At 39.9% G+C, this 22,765-nt stretch overlaps 1 protein-coding gene and 1 pseudogene across 1 annotated transcript in view; one reads left to right on the forward strand and one right to left on the reverse strand.

Annotated features, from left to right (window-relative positions):
* Positions 1–22,765, reverse strand: part of FSIP1 (fibrous sheath interacting protein 1) — a 206,603-nt gene that overhangs the window by 77,216 nt on the left and 106,622 nt on the right. The gene's annotated exons all lie outside the window — the stretch shown is intronic.
* On the forward strand, positions 5,650–6,603 carry LOC137759298 (cyclin-dependent kinase 4 pseudogene; annotated as a pseudogene).

A 22,765-nucleotide genomic window follows, 5' to 3' on the forward strand; every position in this document is an offset into this window, starting at 1 on the left:
TAAATATTAGTGAATATTTTGTTTAAAATATAGAAGCATTCATATGTAGAGTAATGATAACAGTGAAACACACATTACAAAAATACTTTAAAAACTTTTAAAATAATAAATACAGTTGTTTCCAAATTTTGCTTTCTAAAAATAAAATTCTGCTACCAACTATTATCAAGGGTGTGGGATTTTCTTTCTTTAATGCTGTTTTATGTTATCACTATGTAAAGTCAATGACAGTAACAGAATTCTGGATTCATCCAATGGAAACGCTGCATCCCTACAGGAAGGCAACATGAAATCAAAAAGCCCGAGTCTGCCTCCCTGTAAAATCTGTCCACACCAAGCCCTAAAAGCTAAAATTAAACAGTAGAAACCAGATTCACTGACTGACTGATCAAAAGGCTGTTAGGTTTTTCAATTCTTTGGGTATTGTTTTGTTGTTATCTTTTTTTTTTTATTTTCAATCCAGGAAAAGGCTTCACTGCAAAGGTCTCAAAACAGAATCCAAAAGCAAGGGAGGATCTTGTCTGGATGTTGGGCTATTCGTAAACACAGGTTCATTCTTCAGCCGAGTTTACTAAGCTGTTTAATGTCTTTGAATCAGTTTTTCTCCTTGTTAATTAAAACAAGCTAAATCAACTTTCATGAAGTTTTAGGAAGTTCTATAGGTTTTTAAGAAAGATGGAGAATAGTTCAGTGTAATTACTTCAGTAGCCCAAAAGTCCAAACTAGACTAAAAGCTAAGCAACCAAAAACCCTGAATATCTTAAATCCAGCTTTAGAAACCAAACAGATCTGGACAAATATTATTAAGTCCATGTACATTTTCCTGAACTGTTGCCCTGGCAAACTGACATGGGGAAAAGAATGTCTGCCCCAAGTAATATCCAAATTTTGGTCATAGTCTCAGCTACTATTCAGCTAAGACAATCATGAAGTCTCATTTAAAAATAAGAGTTCTGCTATATCTGAAATGACAGATGGAAGATACAGGGGCCCTCCATATCTGCAGTTTCCACATCCATAGATTCAACCCATGCGGAACCCGTGGATATAGAGGGCTGACTGTACTACATCATTTTAAATAAGGGTCTTGAGCATCCACAGATTTTGGTATCCATGCCCCCATGGATACCAAGGGACAACTGTATACAAGCATCAAGGTACAAAGAACCTGGTCCTTAGTAACTGTGGAGCCACAGTCAGCCCTGGGCCTTCTATCTAGACATAATATGAGAAAGAAGTAAACTTCTATTTTGTTTGCACGCAATTATTTAGAATTACTCTATTAAACAGCAATCAGTAATTAGTCAAAATATCACTAATACAGCAGCTAACATTTATTTAGCCTTTACTACGTACCAGACACTGTGCTAACTGCTTTATATACAATCTTTCATTTGTTCATAACAACAACACTTTAAAACAAGTATTACTATCCCCAGAAAACCAGGCCTTATAGAGGAGAGATAACTTGCCTGGAGTCACCCAGCTACCAGGCCTTGAACACAGGCCTATCTAATGCCAATGCCATGGCCAGGCTGTTAACCACCACCCTCTACACCTTAAATTCCATTTGCCCAGGGCTTCCCTGGTGGCGCAGTGGTTAAGAATCCACCTGCCAATGCAGGGGACAGGGGTTCGAGCCCTGGTCCGGGAAGATCCCACATGCCGCAGAGCAACTAAGCCCGTGTGCCACAACTACTGAGCCTGTGCTCTAGAGCCCGCGAGCCACAACTACTGAGCCCATGTGCCACAACTACTGAAGCCCACGCGCCTAGAGCCCGTGCTCCACAACAAGAAAAGCCACCACAATGAGAAGCCCGCGCAATGAAGAATAGCCTCCGCTTGCTGCAACTAGAGAAAGCCCACATGCAGCAACAAAGACCCAATGCAGCCAAAAATAAATAAATTAAATAAATAAATTTTTTTAAAAATTCCATTTGCTTGGTATGGCGAGCAACCATGACCCCTCCTACAAAGCATTCCTAGAATACTGAGTTGTATAATCCTCATATTTGACTAGCACATATTCAAGACTGTGAAGACAAAGGAGGAGGAGGAGGGGGGGGAGGAGGAAAAGGGCAGAGGAGGGGGAGGGGGAGGGAAGGGGGAGGAGGAGGAGAGGAGGAAGAAGAAGAAGAAAAATATATATGTATCAGCATAGAAATGAGAAAAAGTTATGCAGCCAAGATTCACAGAGGAAAAAAAGTTCCCACTGCCACTCCAATATAATACAACTTGAAGTCATGCCATAGAGCTATACACCAAATAGTTAACAGTTTGGGGTTTTGCTTTTTGAGTTTTATTTTTGTTTTTGTTTTGGAAGGAGGAGATTATAGAAGACCTTTATTTGCTACATTGTATATTTCTATGATGTTTGAAGTTTTTATAACTAGTTAGCATTACTTTTATTATCTGAAAAGGCAGTAAAGATTTCTTAAAATATGTCCCAGGAATTTTCCTGTTTGGAATTTTATCATTTAAGAATATGTAATTGTCTAAGTTACAAAAAAAAAAAAAAAAAGGCAAACTGCTAGGAAAATGTAATGATATGGATGAAGTGATCAAAGAAAAAGAAATCAGATTTATAAAAATCCATTTCCAACTATATAATTCCAATATGGATATACAGTAACTTATAACACTAACTACAGCATAACAAGGGAAGAGAGTTAAGTGAAAAAAATTAGGCAAAAGAAAAATAAAGGTGAAAGAAATAAGATGAAAATGACAGTGTGCCAAATGCATAGGCTAAAAGTTCTGTAGCCTTGTTAGAAATGGGCTGAAGAATCTTTTTCTGAGCTTCCTAGCAGACAGGGCAAAAGGAGCTCAGCATGTCAATCAGATGATAGAAATGGACCTATGAGAAGGAAACACAACTGATTTGGGGACCAGAACCTACTGAGATGCTTTCTCTGGTGAGACCATGGAAAGAAGATACTTTTTCACATAATGAATTATGTCTCCAAACACAGATGGGATTTTTGAAACTTTGGGGCCCAGTTTCAAGTACAAAGGTTTAATAATTTTAAGGCCAAAATTTAAATAACTTAAAGCTGAAAGACATGCATATTATATAGAAGCTGAAATAAAATGGTCTCAATACGGTTGCTGAACTAGTTTCCAACCACCTTCTCCTTTACATAAATGATATATTGTCATTTACTTTCCATAATTTACTTTCTTTGCAGATACTAACATCTTAAATATTAGTGACCCATTTTTTAAATATGCAGCACTAAAATCATTACGGTCTGACATTTTTATATGCTTATAAAACATATTTTGTTCCAACTGTTTTTATTAGAAATGTGGCCTGCTGAAAACCAAAACCTACATATTTTACTTCGAAAAAAAAAAAGGCAGCTGGAAATATAAAACCCCACACGTTTGCTTTTAACACTGCTTGGGAACTAAAACCTATGATGTGAATTTGACATCTATTAATGGTTTGCTCAAAGAAACTGAGACTATGTTCTAACAGAAAGCAGCACTCTGAGCTCACACCACAACCCACGGCATCCTCACTGTTTCCCAGGAAGGGGGCAAGCAGGGGGGCCATGCGCTCCGAGGCTCCCTGGATGAGGGCTTGCTTTCACAGGGATCTCTGCATCGCTGTACTGTCTCCAGATTCAAGAATACAGAAACAAATTCTTTGGAATTTAGCCCCCGGGGAGGCAAGCAAACTATGTTAACCACATGCAAACATTTATATTACTCTCTGGTTTGTTTCCATGACCTTCCAAAATAAATTGCAATTTAAAATCAGATCTTAGAGGACTACATATGACAAGACATCCATATTGTTTTCTTGCCTCATGAAAGGACCAAATTAGTGAAAACAGTTACTTAATATCATTTAAATTTGAATACTCTAATCACAGATGTGTTTATATTAAAATAAATGTTTGTTTCTTAAAATACAATTTATCCTCAAACTCTTCTGCTATAAATTAAATATGCCAAGCACAGATGGAGGAAGTAGATGCCTAGAAGTGGCCAATAGATAAAAGGTCCTGGTCCAGTACAGGCAAGGAAAAAGAACAAAACCAAATATATGTACATAGATGGGGGCAGAAGTAAAGTATATAAGCAGCAGAGGCATGGTTGCTCACTGGGTGGGTTCTCAGGGAGCAGGTCAACAGAAGTTAATCGGGTGGTTAACAGCCCAAATAGCCAACTGATTTCCAGTATAAATATCAGCCCAAAGACAAGTCTATCTACATGTTCTCTGCTAGTTGATCCCTTATTAGACATCTCCAGCTGGAACTTCAAAACTTGACATGAACCTCAACCAAGTAGGTTTATCATGGGAATGCAAGACTAGTTCAATAGGCAAAAACCAACCAATGTAATCTACCAGAGTAGCAGTCTACTGGAAAAATGATAAAAATAATAATAACAATCACATCAATTGATATAGAAAAGCATTTGAAAAATTTAACATCCATTCTTGATTTTAAAACTCTCTCAGCAAAGCAGGAATAAAAGGGAACTTCTTCAACCAGATAAAACCTGCAGCTAAAATCATACTTAATGGTAAAAGATTGAATGCTTTAATCCCAAAATTAAAAACAAAGCAGGAATGTCCACTCTCATCACCCCTATTCAAAACTGTACTGGAAGTTTTTGCCAGTGTAAGAAAAAAAGGCAAGAAGAAGAAATAAAAGGTATACAAGATTGGAAATTAAGAAATAAAACTATTCCTATTCACAGACAAGATGACTGACTATGGAGAAAGCCCCATGGTACCAGGAAGGAAACAAAAAAACCCTCCTGGAACTAATAAGTGATGTTTAGCAAGTTCACCAGATAAAAGTCAACACACAAAAATTAATCATATTTATATATATACTAGCATGGTACAACTAGATGCCAAAAAACATACCATTTATAATAGTTCCAAAAAACTAAATACTTAAGTATAAATCTAAAAACGTATGTACAGGATCTATATACTGAAACTACAAAATGCTGCTGAAAGAAATCAAAGACTTAAATAAATAGAAAGGTGTACCATGTTGATGGATTGGAAGATTCAACATAATAAAGATGTCTGTTCTCACCAAACTTATCTATAAATTTGTGCAACCTCAATCAAAATCCTAGCATGATTCTCTATACATATAGACAAGCTGATTCTAAAATTTATATGAAAAGACAAAAAAGAACTAGGATAGCCAAAATAATTTTGATAAAAGAAAAATAAAATTAGGGAAATCACATGACCTGATTTGAAGACTTACCATAAAGCTGCAGTAATTAAGACAGTGCAGTACCGGCAAAGGGATAGACACAATAGAGCAATAGAACAGAATAAAGAGTCCAGTAATAGATCCACACATATACGGCCAGGTTATATTTGAAAAGAGTGTAAAAATAATTCAATGGAAAAAAAACAGTCCTCAGCAAATGGTGTTGGAACAAATGGACATCCATATGCAAAAACAAAAGAACCTTGACCTAAACCTTGTACCTTTTATAAAATTTAATTCAAGGTCTATGGTCGGCCCCGTAGCGGCCAGCCGCCCCGGACCAAGCTCAAGTGTATGGCGCCAGGAACCAGCTCCGAGGCCCCAATAACAGGCCGCCCCCGCAGCTCCAGACACGGGGTGAGGCTCATACCATCCGAACTGTGGAAGGAATTTCGGTGGTAGGAGTCTCTGTGATTGTAGGGTCTCCTCTGGTCTGAGAATGGCTACCCCTCGATATGAGCCAGTGGCTGAGATTGGTGTTGGTGCCTATGGGACGGTGTATAAGGCCCATGATCCCCACAGTGGCTTCTCTGTGGCCCTCAAGAGTGTAAGAGTCCCCAGTGGAGGAGGTGCTGGAGGGGGCCTTCCCATCAGCACAGTTCATGGGGTGGCTTATTGTGGCGACTGGAGGCTTTTGAGCATCCCAATGTTGTCTGGCTGATGGATGTCTGTGCCACAGCCTGAACTGACCGGGAGACCAAAGTGACCCTGGTGTTTGAGCATGTGGACCAAGACCTAAGGACATATCTAGACAAGGCACCCCCACCAGGCTTGCCAGTGGAGACCATCAAGGATCTGATGCACCAGTTTCTAAGAGGCCTAGATTTCCTTCATGCCAACTGCATCATTCACCAAGACCTGAAGCCAGAGAACATTCTGGTGACAAGTGGTGGAACAGTCAAGCTGGCTGACTTTGGCCTGGCCAGAATCTATAGCTACCAGATGGCACTTAACACCTGTGGTTGTTACACTCTGGTACCGTGCTCCAGAAGTTCTTTTGCAGTCTACGTATGCAACCCCTGTGGACATGTGGAGCGTTGGCTGTACCTTCACAGAGATGTTTCGTCGAAAGCCTCTCTTCTGTGGAAACTCTGAAGCTGACCAGTTAGGCAAAATCTTTGACCTGACTGAACTGCCCCCAGAGGATGACTGGCCCCGAGATGTGTCTCTACCCCCAGGAGCCTTTTCCCTCAGAGGGCCCCACGCAGTGCAGTCGGTGGTACCTGAGATGGAGGAGTCTGGAGCACAGCTGCTGCTGGAGATGCTGACTTTTAACCCACACAAGTGAATCTCTGTCTTCCGAGCCCTGCAGCACTCTTATCTACATAAGGCAGAAGGTAACCCAGAGTGAGCCACGGACGGAAGAGTTGCAACAGAACCAGGAGAAGAGAAGCCAACATTCCCTTCCTTTGAACATTTGAGTGGAGAGTCCCCCACTAAGAAGGCAACCTCTGCCTTCATCCCTGAGGCTCTGGAGACTCCCCCAATGTTTTACAGAGAATATTTTGCTGCCTTAATGACATTCCCCTCCCACCCCTCCTTTTGAGGCTTATCCTTCTCCTGCCCCCTCTGTGTCCTTACACCAAGGGGTATGTCCCTTGTTCTTCCCCTTCCCTATACCTTGATATTGGGATCCTTTTTTATACAGGAAAAACAACAAAACAAAACAAAACAAAATTAACTCAAAATGGATCATATATCTAGTGTTAAAATGTAAAACTATAAAACTTTTAAAAGAAAACATAAAAGAAAATCTTCATGACCCGGGGTTAGGCAAAGATTTCTAGACATGACACCAAAAGAAGAAAGCGATAAATTAAAACTACCTCAAAATTAAAATTTTCTGCTCTGCAAAAGACACTGTTAAGAGAATGAAAAGACAAGCCAACAAAGTAGAAGAAAATATTTTGCAAAAAAGATAAATCAGTCCTTTATCTGATAATGGACTTGGAAACAGAATATTTAAAGAACTCTCAAACCTCAACAGTAAGAAAATAAACAGCCCAACTTAAAAAAATGGGCAAAAGACAAACATTTCACCAAAGGGGATGTATACATGGTAAATAGGCTCATGAAAATACATTCAACATCATTAGCCACAGGAAAATGCAAATTAAAACAATGATGATATACCACTACACACCTACTAAAATGGCTAAAATTTTAAATTCTAACAATGCCAAGTGCTGGAAAGACTATGGAACAATTCAAACAATCATATATGACTGAAGGGAAATGCAAAATGTATAGCCACTGTGGAAAACAGTTTTTGCAGTTTCTTCTAAAGGTAAACATATACTTACCAAACAACTCAGCAATTCACTTTTGAGCATTTATCTCAGAGAAATGAAAATTGATGTTCACACAAAAACCTGGATACGAAGTTTATAACAGTTCTATTGATTACTGCCAAAAATTGGAAATAGCCCAAATATCCTTCAACAGATAAATGGACAAACTATGGTACATCCATACAATGGAAAACTATTCATTGTATTTCATACAATGGAATATAGCAAAAAAAGGGAAAGAACTATAGATACATGCAACTTGAATGAATTTCAAAGGCGTTATGCTGAGCAAAAGAAACCAGACACAAGAATATATGCCACATTATTCCATTTATATGGTGTTCTCCTACAGATGTGGGAAGAGTGTAACTACAAACGGATAGCATGGAGAGTTTGGGGAAGCAATGGAACTGTTCTGTATTCTTACATGTGTTAAAATTCATGGGACCTTACACCAAGAAAGTCCATTTTTCTGTGTGTTAATTTAAACTTTAAAAAAATTTAAATATCTTAGAGATAATTTAATATTAAGAAATTATTCTTAATTTTGTTAGGTGGATAATGGCACAGTGGTTATATTTCTTAAAAACCCTTATCAATTAGAGACTCATACTGAGTATTTATGGGTGAAATGACATGATGTCTTGGATTTGCTTTAAAATAACTCCTACAGGCATAGGGTCAGGAAGGGGGTCATAGATATGATAAACGTTGAAGCTGAGGATGGGTAATGGGTACCTGGGTTTTCATTAGACTCCTCTGACTATCTTGTTGTATGTGTTTGAAAATTTTCACAGTCAATGGTTTTATAACATAAAAATTTTTTAAAGTTGAGCGTGAGGAATCCAGAGAGCACACTGAGGCACATGGGAAAAATTATTTAAAAGGTTGGAGAACAAAAACTACAGCAGTGATTCTTGTCTGCCTCCCTCCCCATTGGATTCCCCAGTGCCAAGCACAGTGCCTGGCACATAGGACATAGTCCATAAATCGTTGCTCAATGAATGAAAAATGAATGATGAAGAAACAAGGGGAGAGCTTACTTTTTGTCCTTAGCCCTACAGAAGGACACAGCATCAAGAATCATAATTCTTTGTATCTAATTTTTGATAGTTTGATTAATATGTGTCTTGGCGTATTTCTCCTTGGATTTATCCTGTATGGGACTCTCTGTGCTTCCTGGTCTTGATTAGCTATTTCCTTTCCCATATTAGGGAAGTTTTCAACTATAATCTCTTCAAATATTTTCTCAGTCCCTTTCTTTTTCTCTTCTTCTTCTGGGACCCCTATCATTCGAATGTTGGTGCATTTAATGTTGTCCCAGAGGTCTCTGAGACTGTCCTCAATTCTTTTCATTCTTTTTTCTTTATTCTGCTCTGTGGTAGTTATTTCCACTATTTTATCTTCCAGGTCACTTCTCCATTCTTCTGTCTCAGTTATTCTGCTACTGATCCCTTCTAGAGAATTTCTAATTTCATTTACTGTGTTGTTCATCATTGTTTGTTTGCTCTTTCGTTCTTCTAGGCCCTTGTTAAACATTTCTTGTATTTTCTCCATTCTATTTCCAAGATTTTGGAAGATCTTTACTATCATTATTCTGAATTCTTTTTCAGGTAGACTGCCTATTTCCTCTTCATTTGTTAGGTCTGGTGGGTTTTTACCTTGCTCCTTCATCTGCTGTGTGTTTCTCTGTCTTCTCATTTTGCTTATCTTACTGTGTTTGGGGTCTCCTCTTCCCAGGCTGCAGATTCGTAGTTCCCGTTGTTTTTGGTGTCTGCCCCCAGTGGCTAAGGTTGGTCCAGTGGGTTGTGTAGGTTTTCTGGTAGAGGGGACTAGTGCCTGTGTTCTGGTGGATGAGGCTGGATCTTGTCTTTCTGGTGGGCACGTCCACGTCTGGTGGTGTGTTTTGGGGTGTCTGTGGCCTTATTATGATTTTAGGCAGCTTCTCTGCTAATGGGTGGGGTTGTGTTCCTGCCTTGCTAATTGTTTGGCATAGGATGTCCAGCACTGAAGCTTGCTGGTCGTTGAGTGGAGCTGGGTCTTGGCGTTGAGATGGAGATCTCTGGAAGATTTTCGCTGTTTGATATTACATGGATCTGGGAGGTCTCTTGTGGACCAGTGTCCTGAAGTTGGCTCTCCCACCTCAGAGGCACAGCCCTGACGCCTGGCTGGAGCACCAAGAGCCTGTCATCCACACGGCTCAGAATAAAAGGGAGAAAAAAAAAAGAAACAAAGAAAGAAAGAAGAAGATAAAATAAAATAAAGTTATTAAAATAAAAAATAATTATTAAAGAAAATCTTTTTAAGTAATTTTAAAAAATAAAGAAGAGAGCAACCAAACCAAAAAACAAATCCACCAATGATAACAAGCGCTAAAAACTATACCAAAAAAAAAAAAAAAAAAAAAGGACAGGCAGAACCCTAGGACAAATGGTAAAAGCAGAGCTATCACACACAGAAGCATACACATACACACTCACAAAAAGAGAAAAAGGAAAAAATATATATATATTGTGTCTCCCAAAGTCCACCTCCTCAATTTGGGATGATTCGCTGCCTATTCAGGTATTCCACAGATGGAGGGTACATCAGGTTGATTGTGGAGATGAATCCGCTGCTCCTGAGGCTGCTGGGAGAGGTTTCCCTTTCTCTTCTTTGTTCGCACAGCTCCTGGGGTTCAGCTTTGGATTTGGCCCCACCTCTGCGTGTAGGTCGCCTGAGGGCGTCTGTTCTTCTCTCAAACAGGACGGGGTTAAAGGAGCAGCTGATTCGAGGGCTCTGGCTCACTCAGGCCAAGGGGAGGGAGGGGTACAGAGTGTGGGGTGAGTCTGTGGCGGCAGAAGCCGGCATGACATTGCAACAGCCTGAGGCGTGCCATGCGTTCTCCCGGGGAAGTTGTCCCTGGGTCACGGGACCCTGGCAGTGGAGGGCTGCACAGGTTCCCGGAAGGGGAGGTGTGGATAGTGATCTGTGCTTGCTCACAGGCTTCTTGGTGGCTGCAGCAGCAGCAGCCTTAGCATCTCATGCCCATCTCTGGGGTCGGCACTGATAGCCGCGGCTCGTGCCCATCTCTGGAGCTCTTTTAAGTGGCGCTCTTAATCCCCTCTCCTCACACACCAGGAAACAAAGAGGCAAGAAAATGTCTCTTGCCTCTTCCGAAGCTCCAGACTTTTTCCCGGACTCCCTCCCGGCTAGCTGTGGCACACTAGTCCCTTCAGGCTGTGTTCTCGCAGCCAATCCCAGTCCTCTCCCTGGGATCCAGCCTCTGAAGCCCGAGCCTCAGCTCCCAGGCCCCGCCCATCCCGGCGGGTGAGCAGACAAGCCTCTCCGGCTGGTGAGTGCTGGTCAGCACAGATCCTCTGTGCAGGAATCTCTCCGCTTTGCCCTCCGCACACCAGTTGCCGTGCTCTCCTCCATGGCTCCGAAGCTTCCCCCCTCTGCCACCCGCAGTCTCCGCCTGCAAAGGGGCTTCCTAGTGTGTGGAAACCTTTCCTCCTTCACAGATCCCTCCCACTGATGCAGAAAATTATAAGACACTGATGAAAGAAATTAAAGATGATACAAACAGATGGAGAGATATACCATGTTCTTGGATTGAAAGAATCAACATTGTGAAAATGACTATACTACCCAAAGCAATCTACAGATTCAATGCAATCCCTATCAAACTACCACTGGCATTATTCACAGAACTAGAACAAAAAATTTCACAATTTGTATGGAAACACAAAAGGCCCCAAATAGCCAAAGCAATCTTGAGAAAGAAAAAACGAGCTGGAGGAATCAGGCTCCCTGACTTCAGACTATACTACAAAGCTACAGTAATCAAGACAGTATGGTACTGGCACAAAAACAGAAATATAGATCAATGGAACAGGATAGAAAGCCCAGAGATAAGCCCACGCACATACGGTCACCTTATCCTTGATAAAGGAAGCAAGAATGAATATATAGTGGAGAAAAGACAGCCCCTTCAATAAGTGGTGCTGGGAAAACTGGACAGCCACATATAAAAGAATGAAATTAGAACACTCCCTAACACTATACACAAAAATAAACTCAAAATGGATTAAAGACCTAAATGTAAGGCCAGACACTATCAAACTCTTAGAGGAAAACATAGGCAGAACACTCTTTGACATAAATCACAGCAAGATCCTTTTTGACCCACTTCCTAAGAAATGGAAATAAAAACAAAAATAGACAAATGGGACCTAAGGAAACTTAAAAGCTTTTGCACAGCAAAGGAAAACTTAAACAAGGCGAGAAGACAACCCTCAGAATGGGAGAAAATATTTGCAAATGAAGCAACTGACAAAGGATTAATCTCCAAAATTTACAAGCAGCTCATGCAGCTCAATATCAAAAAAACAAACAACCCAATCCAAAAATGGGCAGAAGACCTAAGTAGACATTTCTCCAAAGAAGATATACAGATTGCCAACAAACACATGAAAGGATGTTCAACATCACTAATCATTAGAGAAATGCAAATCAAAACTACAATGAGATATCATCTCACACCAGTCAGAATGGCCATCATCAAAAAATCTACAAACAATAAATGCTGGAGAGGCTGTGGAGAAAAGGGAACCCTCTTGCACTGCTGGTGGGAATGTAAATTGATACAGCCACTATGGAGAACAGTATGGAGGTTCCTTAAAAAACTAAACATAGAACTACCATACAACCCAGCAATCCCACTACTGGGCGTATACCCTGAGAAAACCATAATTCAAAAAGAGTCATGTACCACAATGCTCATTGCAGCTCTATTTACAATAGCCAGGGCATGGAAACAATCTAAGTGTCCATCGACAGATGAATGGATAAAGAAGATGTGGCACATATATACAATAGAATATTACTGAGCCATAAAAAGAAACGAAATTGAGTTATTTGTAGTGAGGTGGATGGACCTAGAGTCTGTCATACAGAGTGAAGTAAGTCAGAAAGAGAAAAACAAATACCGTACGCTAATACATATATATGGAATCTAAAAAAAAAAAAAAAACATGGTCATGAAGAACCTAGGGGCAGAACAGAAGTAAAGACGCAGACCTACTAGAGAATGGACTTGAGGACACGGGGAGGGGGAATGGTAAGGGTAAGCTGGGACAAAGTGAGAGAGTGGCATGGACATATATACACTATCAAATGTAAAATAGCTAGCTAGTGGGAAGCAGCCGCATAGCAGAGGGAGATCAGCTCAGTGCTTTGTGACCACCTAGAGGGGTGGGATAGGGAGGGTGGGAGGGAGGGAGACGCAAGAGGGAAGATATAGGGGGATATATGTATATGTATAACTGATTCACTTTGTTATAAAGCAGAAACTAACACACCATTGTAAAGCAATTATACTCCAATAAAGATGTTAAAAAAAAAAAAAAGAATCATAATTCTCCACAACTGAAATCTGAATAGGAAAAACTGGCTTCAGATCTTTTTTTTTTTTTTGAAGTGTTCAAAACTCAGTTCTATTCCTATTTCCTCCCTTTCTAAAATATCCTAGCTCATACTGGTTTGTCTTTTGTGAACCATTCTAGTAAATGGTCCTAACAATTTCCTACTTGATCAAATACAGTGTTGAAGTGTCTTCTTGTGTATGATGCCTATGCTTTGGCTTCCTCACCAGATGATGAGATGAGAACACCCAATGTGGACTGAGTCCCCATATATCCAGGCACTGTCCTAAGAACTTTCCATTCAACCCTACAAGGTCAGTTCTTATTATCTCCACTCACAGAGGAAGAAACTGAGGCAGAGAGAGGTCAAGTAACTTCTCAAAAGTCACACTACTAGTAAGGGACAAAGCAGGGACTCAAACACAGACAATTTGGCTCCACACTTGTCTCAATACTGCCTCTTACAAGGACCTTGAGAACACAGACTCCATCATACATACTTTTGTATTCTTCTCAGCAATGACCCCCATGCAGTAGACATTTTACAATCTAAGTGACTGGTGTGTTATCTGGGCTGTCTTTGCAAATCTCAGAGAGCATCTTTCGGGAAGTTTTTAGCTAAAGTCTACGTTGTTCTGAAGAGCTCTCCTGTTGTTTCTTTAATGTTTTATTTAATTCCACCATGAGAATTTCCTTGACAAAAAAACCACAACCACTATTCATGTGTAAAAGACAAAATGTTAGTACCTAATCAGATGTTAAGATTCTTTGTGCAAATACTGCCCAAAATAGATACCAAAACAATACTAATAAAGTAAAAATCATCCTGAGAAAATTTATTTTATAACCCAGTAACAGTCCTTTACTGCAAACATTCCTCCCCAACCCCTAACTCCCTCCCCCTATCATACACACGAACAGAGGAACTTTCAAAGATTACTCGTCACTGAGGAGATAAAATACATCTCTGGGAATTTTGATCACTCTTAAGATCTCTATCACTAGCAGTTTGTTTTGAAAAACTTCAATATTTGACATGATTCTGGATTACACGTGGTTTAAGGGTAAAGAAAAGAAATTAGTACAGTCAACTGTCTAACAGTACAGGCTATCTTTCTAATGAGGTATGTGCTTGCTGAACACAGCTAATCTGAAAAAAAAAATTCTAAAAGATGAGTTTTCCCATTGATCTTTTTCTTCTATGGAATTATTCTAAAGACAGATTAATCCTAAAAGAAGAAGAAAGACTTTTAATGAAATTTCACAGCACTTGGCCATCATCCAGACTTCGGTTAGGTCCCGCAATACACTCCAGACACACGACATGTCTTCTGTATGTTCACATGTCAGATCATTTCAATGAAATGGTAAAAAAGTCACGAAGCTATGATTTTCAAGTATAACTCAAATCTTGCTGGCATAATTAGTTAACACTAGCAAAAAGGATAACAAAAACCATCCAGCTAATACAAGTTATTTTAAATAATGAATTTGGAGCAGGATAATTTTAGTGACCATAAAACAAAGGGAAAAACATTATGCTATCAAGACAACAATATGCTAATCGATTCACCACTTATATCTTAAAGGGATCCTCCAGGAAACCCCAACTCTACCAAGCAACCCTCCACTGACTTCCAATTACCACTGGCAAGAAGGAGAATACAGACACGATGATGTGACCACTAGGTGGCACCTCCACACCGTTTCTTTCATCTCAAAACCTTATTTCCTCTTTTATAATGGCTTTCCCAAAATATTAGCAGTGTAAAATACAAAACCAGGTGCCTCACTTCAATAAAGAAAACAGACAAAAACAAATTTAGAAAGCATATTTTTAATTAAAAATGCTTCCTGTAACTTTATACATATAACGCTTTGGTTTACAGTCATCAAAGACTATCTCACCAAACTGTAAATATGAATTCGTATTCTGTATCCCTCTCTCTTTTGGTATCATTCCAATATCACAATATAGAATTGGGAGGAATTTCTTTTCTTTTTTGTCATAAATATCTTTTAAGGCAAACTTCTGCATAAAAATCCCTGTGTGGGAGATTACCGGTTCAATATGGTGGAGTAGAAAGATGTGCGCTCACTCCCTCTTGTGAGAGCACCAGAATCACAACTAATTGCTGAACAATCATCGACAGGAAGACACTGGAACTCACCAAAAAAGATACCCCACATCCAAAGATGAAGGAGAAGCCACAATGAGATGGTAGGAGGGGCGCAATCACAATAAAATCAAATCCCATAACTGCTCGGTGGGTGACCTACAAACTGGAGAACACTTATACCACAGAAGTCCACCCACTGGAGTGAAGGTTCTGAGCCTCACGTCAGGCTTCCCAACCTGAGGGTCCAGCAGCAAGAGGAGGAATTCCTAGAGAATCAGACTTTGAAGGCTAGCAGGATTGACTCCAGGACTTTGACAGGACTGGGGGAAACAGAGACTCCACTCTTGGAGGGCACACACAAAGTAGTGTGCACATCAGGACCCAGCGGAAGGAGCAGTGACCCCATAGGAGACCGAACCAGACCTACCTGATAGTGTTGGAGTGTCTCCTGCAGAGATGGAGGTGGCTGTGGCTCACCGAGAGGACAAGGACACTGGCAGCAGAAGTTCTGGGAAGTACTGCTTGGCGTGAGCCCTCCCAGAGTCTGCCATTAGCCCCACCAAAGAGCCCAGGTAGCCTCCAGTGTTGGGTCCCCTCAGGCCAAACAACCAACAGTGAGGGAACCCAGCCCCACCCATCAGCAGACAAGCGGATTAAAGTTTTACTGAGCTCTGCCCACCACAGCAACACCCAGCTCTACCCACCACCAGTCCCTCCAATCAGGAAACGTGCACAAGCCTCTTAGAGAGCCTCATCCACCAGAGGGCAGACAGCAGAACAAGAAGAACTACAATCCTGCAGCCTGTGGAACAAAAACCACATTCACAGAAAGATACACAACATGAAAAGGCAGAGGGCTATGTACCAGATGAAGGAACAAGATAAAACCCCAGAAAAACAACTAAATGAAATGGAGATAGGTAATCTTCCAGAAAAAGAATTCAGAATAATGATAGTGAAGATGATCCAGGACCTCGGAAAAAGAATGGAGGCAAAGATCGAGACGATGCAAGAAATATTTAACAAAGACCTAGAAGAATTAAAGGACAAACACCTAGACGAATTAAAGAACAAACAAACAGATGAACAATAATAAATGAATTGAAAAATACACTAGAAGGAATCCACAGAAGAATAACTGAGGCAGAAGAACGGGTAAGTGACCTGGAAGACAGAATGGTGCAATTCTCTGCCGTGGAATCAAATAAAGAAAAAAGAATGAAAAGAAATGAAGACAGCATAAGAGACCTCTGGGACAACATTAAACATAAGAACATTCACATTATAGGGGTCCCAGAAGGAGAAGAGAGAGAGAAAGGACCCGAGAAAATATATGAAAAGATTATAGTCGAAAACTTTCCTAACATGTGAAAGGAAATAGCCACCCAAGTCCAGGAAGCGCAGACAGTCCGAGGCAGGATAAATCCAAGGAGAAACATGCTAATACACATAGTAATCAAATTGACAAAAATTAAAGAAGAAGAAAAATTATTGAAAGCAACAAGGGAAAAACAACGAATAACATACAAGGGAACTCCCATAAGGTTAACAGCTGCTTTCTCAGCAGAAACTCTACAAGCCAGAAGGGAGTGGCATGACATTTAAAGTGATGAAAGGGAAGAACCTACAACCAAGATTACTCAAGCCGGCAAGGATCTCATTCAGATTTGATGGAGAAATCAAAAGCTTTACAGTCAATCAAAAGCTAAGAGAATTCAGCACCACCAAACCAGCTCTACAACAAATGTTAAAGGAACTTCTCTAAGTGGGAAACACAAGAGAAGAAAAGGACCTACAAAAACAAACCCATAACAATTAAGAAACTGGTAATAGGAACATACATATCGATAATTTCGTTAAATGTGAATGGATTAAATGCTCCAACCAAAAGACACAGGCTTGCTGAATGGATACAAAAACAAGACCTAGGGACTTCCTTGGTGGTGCAGTGGTTAAGAATCCGCCTGCCAATGCAGGGGACACGGGTTTGAGCCCTGGTCCAGGAAGATCCCACATGCCGCAGAGCAACTAAGCCCATGTGCCACAACTACTGAGCCTGTGCTCTAGAGTCCACGAGCCACAAATACTGAGCCCATGTGCCACAACTACTGAAGCCCGCGTGCCTAGAGCCTGTGCTCTGCAACAGGAGAAGCCACCGCAATGAGAAGCCCATGCACTGCAATGAAGAGTAGCCCTCGCTCGCCACAACTACAGAAAGCCCGCACGCAGCAACGAACACCCAATGCAGCCAAAAACAAATTAATTAATTAATTAATTTTTAAAAAAACAAACAAAAAACAAGACCCATATATATGCTGTCTACAAGAGACCCACTTCAGACCTAGGGACACATACACACTGAAAGTGAGGGGATGGAAAAAGATATTCCAGGCAAATGGAAATCAAAAGAAAGCTGGAGTAGCAATACTCATATCAGATAAAATAGACTTTAAAATAAAGAATGTTACAAGAGACAAGGAAGGACACTACATAATGATCAAGGGATCAATCCAAGAAGATATAACAATTGCAAATATATATGCACCCAATATAGGAGCACCTCAATACATAAGGCAACTGCTAACAGCTCTAAAAGAGGAAATCGACAGCAACACAATAATAGTGGGGGACTTTAACACCTCACTTACACCAATGGACAGATCACTCAAAAAGAAAATTAATAAGGAAACCCAAGCTTTAAATGACACAACAGACCAGATAGATTTAATTGATATTTTTAGGACAGTCCATCCAAAAAACACCAGATCACACTTTCTTCTCAAGTGCACATGGAACATTCTCCAGGATAGATCACATCGTGGGTCATAAATCAAGCCTCAGTAAATTTAAGAAAATTGAAATCATATCTAGCATCTTTTCTGACCACAACGCTATGAGATTAGAAATCAGTTACAGGGGAAAAAACCATAAAAAACACAAACACATGGAGGCTAAACAATATGTTACTAAATAACCAAGAGATCACTGAAAAAATCAAACAGGAAATCAAAAAATACCTAGAGACAACTGACAAAGAAAACATGACAATCCAAAACCTATGGGATGCAGCAAAAGCAGTTCTAAGAGGGAAATTTATAGCAATACAAGCCTACCTCAAGAAACAAGAAAAATCTCGAATAAACAATCTAAACTTACACCTAAAGGAACTAGAGAAAGAAGAACAAACAAAATCCAAAGTTAGTAGAAGGAAACAAATCATAAATATCAGAGCAGAAATAAATGAAATAGAAACAACGAAAACAATAGCAAAGATCAATAAAAGCAAAAGCTGGATCTTTGAGAACATAAACAAAATTGATAAACCATTAGCCAGACTCATCATGAAAAAGAGGGAGAGGACTCTAATCAATAAAATTAGAAATGAAAAAGGGAAGTTACAACAGACAGTGAAGAAATACAAAGCATCCTAGGAGACTACTACAAGCAACTCTATGCCAATAAAATGGACAACCTGGAAGAAATGGACAAATTCTTAGAAAGGTATAACCTTCCAAGACTGAACCAGGAAGAAATAGAAAATATGAACAGACCAATCACAAGTAATGAAATTGAAACTGTGACTAAAAATCTTCCAACAAACAAAAGTCCAGGACCAGATGGCTTCACAGGTGAATTCCATCAAACATTTAGAGAAGAGCTAACACCCATCCTTCTCAAACTCTTCCAAAAATTGCAGAGGAAGGAAAATCCCCAAACTCATTCTATGAGGCCACCATCACCCTGATACCAAAACCAGACAAAGATACTACAAAAAAAGAAAATTACAGACCAATATCACTGATGAATATAGATGCAAAAATCCTCAACAAAATACTAGCAAACAGAGTCCAACAACACATTAAAAGGATCATACACCATGATCAAGTGGGATTTATCCCAGGGATGCAAGGATTCTTCAATATATGCAAATCAATCATTGTGATACACCATATTAACAAACTGAAGAACAAAAACCATATGATCCTCTCAATAGATGCAGAAAAAGCTTTTGACAAAATTCAACACCCATTTATGATAAAAACTCTCCAGAAAGTGGGCATAGAGGGAACTGACCTCAACATAATAAAGGCCATATACGACAAACCCACAGCAAATATCATTCTCAACAGTGAAAAACTGAAAGCACTTCCTCTAAGACCAGGAACAAGACAAGGATGTCCACTCTCACCACTATTATTCAACATAGTTTTGGAAGTCTAGCCACAGCAATCAGAGAAGAAAAAGAAATAAAAGGAAAACAAAATGGAAAAGAAGAAGTGAAACTGTCACTGTTTGCAGTTGACATGATACCACACATAGAGAATCCTAAAGATGCCACCAGAAAACTACTAGAGCTAATCAATGAATTTGGTAAAGTTGCAGGATACAAAATTAATGCACAGAAATCTTGCATTCCTAAATACAAATGATGAAAAATCTGAAAGAGAAATTAAGGAAACACTCCCATTTACCATGGCAACAAAAAGAATAAAATACCTAGGAATAAACCTACCTAGGGAGACAAAAGACCTGTATGCAGAAAACTATAAGACACTGATGAAAGAAATTAAAGATGATACAAATAGATGGAGAGATATACCATGTTCTTGGCTTGGAAGAATCAACATTGTGAAAATGACTATGCAACCCAAAGCAATCTACAGATTCAGTTTAACCCCTATCAAATTGCCAATGGCATTTTTTACAGAACTAGAACAAAAAAATCTTAAAATTTGAATGGAGACACAAAAGACCCCAAATAGCCAAAGCAGTCTTGAGGGAAAAAAGCAGAGCTGGAGGAATCAGACTCCCTGACTTCAGACTATACTACAAAGCTACAGTAATCAAGACAACATAGTACTGGCACAAAAACAGAAATATAGATCAATGGAACAGGATAGAAAGCCCAGAGATAAACCCACACACCTACGGTCAACTAATCCATGACAAAGGAGGCAAGGATATACAATGCAGAGAAGACAGTTTCTTCAATAAGTGGTGCTGGGAAAACTGGACAGCTACACGTAAAAGAATGAAATTAGAACACTCCCTAACACCATACACAAAAATAAACGCAAAATGTATTAGAGACCTAAATGTAAGACCGGACACTATCAAACTCTTAGAGGAAAACATAGGAAGAACACTCTTTGACATAAATCACAGCAAGATCTTTTTTGATCCACCTCCTAGAGTAATGGAAATAAAAACAAAAATAAACAAATGGGACCTAATGAAACTTCAAAGCTTTTGCACAGCAAAGGAAACTACAAACAAGACGAAAAGACAACCCTCAGAATGGGAGAAAATATTTGCAAATGAATCAGTGGACAAAGGATTAATCTCCATAATATATAAACAGCTCATGCAGCTCAATATTAAAAAAACAAACAACCCAATCCAAAAATGGACAGAAGACCTAAATAGCCATTTCTCCAAAGAAGACGTACAGATGGCCAAGAAGCACATGAAAAGCTGCTCAACATCACTAATTATTAGAGAAATGCAAATCAAAAGTGCAATGAGGTATCACCTCACACCAGTTAGAATGGGCATCATCAGAAAATCTACAAACAACAAATGCTGGAGAGGGTGTGGAGAAAAGGGAACCCTCTTGCACTGCTGGTGGGAATGTAAATTGATACAGCCACTATGGAGAACAGTATGGAGGTTCCTTAAAAAACTAAAAATAGAAGTACCATAAGACCCAGCAATCCCACTCACTACTGGGCATATACCCAGAGAAAACCATAATTCAAAAAGACACATGCACCCCAATGTTCATTGCAGCACTATTTACAACAGCCAGGTCATGGAAGCAACTTAAATGCCCATCGACAGACAAATGGATAAAGAAGATGTGGTACATATGTACAAAGGAATATTACTCAGCCATAAAAAGGAACGAAATTGGGTCATTTGTAGAGACATGGATGGATCTAGAGACTGTCATACAGAGTAAAGTAAGTCAGAAAGAGAAAAACAAATATCGTATATTAACGCATATATGTGGGACCTAGAAAATGGTACAGATGAACCGGTTTGCAGGGCAGAAATTGAGACACAGATGTAGAGAACAAATGTATGGACACCAAGGGGGGAAAGTGGCGGGCGGGTGGTTGTGGGATGAATTGGGAGATTGGGATTGACATATATACACTAATATGTATAAAATGGACAACTAATAAGAACCTGCTGTATAAAAAAATAAATAAAATAAAATTCAAAAATTCAAAAAAAAAAAAGATCATTTACTTAGGCTGTCAGGACCTGACCCATTCCAGATTAATATTTCTTACTTTAGGTATCTTAACTCCAAAAGAGCACAATGATTTACAAAAGACATTTTAGTCTGACAGTTTTGGTATATAGTATGAGATGTCAAGTATGATAAGAAATAAACAAATTTAATATGCAAAAAAAAAAAAATCCTCCCTGGTTGGGACACATAGTTTTTCAAGGCAGGAGCCTGCTGTTTCCCCTTTTGCCTGGCAAAGCGATAAAGCTATCCTTTTCTACTTCACCCAAAAAAAACAAAAAACAAAAAACCCAGCATTACATTAGGCTCTCAGGGTTGGATTCAGATGGTTTGCAGTAGAGTTTTTCCGATGATTTAGAAAATCCTGTCTTGGCCCAATCTAAGAGATCCTTGGAGGAAGTTACCGTGTGCAAAGTGCACAATTTCATGATGGTTTGCAGTAGAGTTTTTCCGATGATTTAGAAAATCCTGTCTTGGCCCAATCTAAGAGATCCTTGGAGGAAGTTACCGTGTGCAAAGTGCACAATTTCATGTTAGCTGAGACCTGAATGGATCCATGAAAAAGGCCTTTTTCTAAACAGAACAGGGCACAATCCTGCCCTATGATTCTGCCATGCCCTAATCCAAGCCCCAGGAGAGCTGACCACTGCATGGGGACAGAAGGAAATGTTCATCAGCAGGGCAGGAAAGGGCACCATAGAGCCAGACCACAGGCAAGAGAAGAGTTATCCAAAGCCCACTGCCACTTACTCCAGGCCACCTCTGGAGAGAGCACAGCCCCTGAATCTACCTGCCTCCTGATGAGAAAGATGGATGAAACAGAGAGAAAGAGGAAGGAGGAGGGACCAGGCCAGGCCTCTTCCCATGCCAAATAAGTCACTCCCACACAACTCCAGCCAGTGGAAGAAAGAAAGAGAAAAACGGCGTACAGTCACACATGAAAGCTTCAGCCCTAGAAAATGTGGCCTAGTCCGGGTTTCAAAGTAAAACAGCATTCCTCCTCTCTGGGAATGGAGTAACTTGCCCTAGATTGCAAGATGGAGCAGGCAAGAGGCCTTGAATTGGGCCTTGAGGACAAATCTACCTAGCATGATTTCAGAGGTCCTTGGGGAGGTTCCATTCGTACCAAACACTTAGCCTCCATATTCATTCTTCATTTCACAAAATTAATAGACTCCACCATTGCCGGGAGTGGGCCAGGTATCAGGTAAATTCATTCTGAAATGAATAAGTAAGACATAGTCCCTGTCTACAGCCTCACGGGAAAAACAGACGTGTGGAGAGAAAAGCTTGACAAGGGATGTGACATCTGAATAAGGCTTTAAGGACGAGAAAGTGAAAAGCAGGGGGAAGAATAAACTGTGCTAAGACTCACATGAAAAAGCTTTGTATGTTTGGAAAATGGCTAGTCGTTCATAGCAGTGGGTACATGGGGAAG

The sequence above is a fragment of the Eschrichtius robustus genome, chromosome 1 (assembly GCF_028021215.1).
Source record: "Eschrichtius robustus isolate mEscRob2 chromosome 1, mEscRob2.pri, whole genome shotgun sequence".
Classification (NCBI taxonomy): domain Eukaryota; kingdom Metazoa; phylum Chordata; class Mammalia; order Artiodactyla; family Eschrichtiidae; genus Eschrichtius; species Eschrichtius robustus.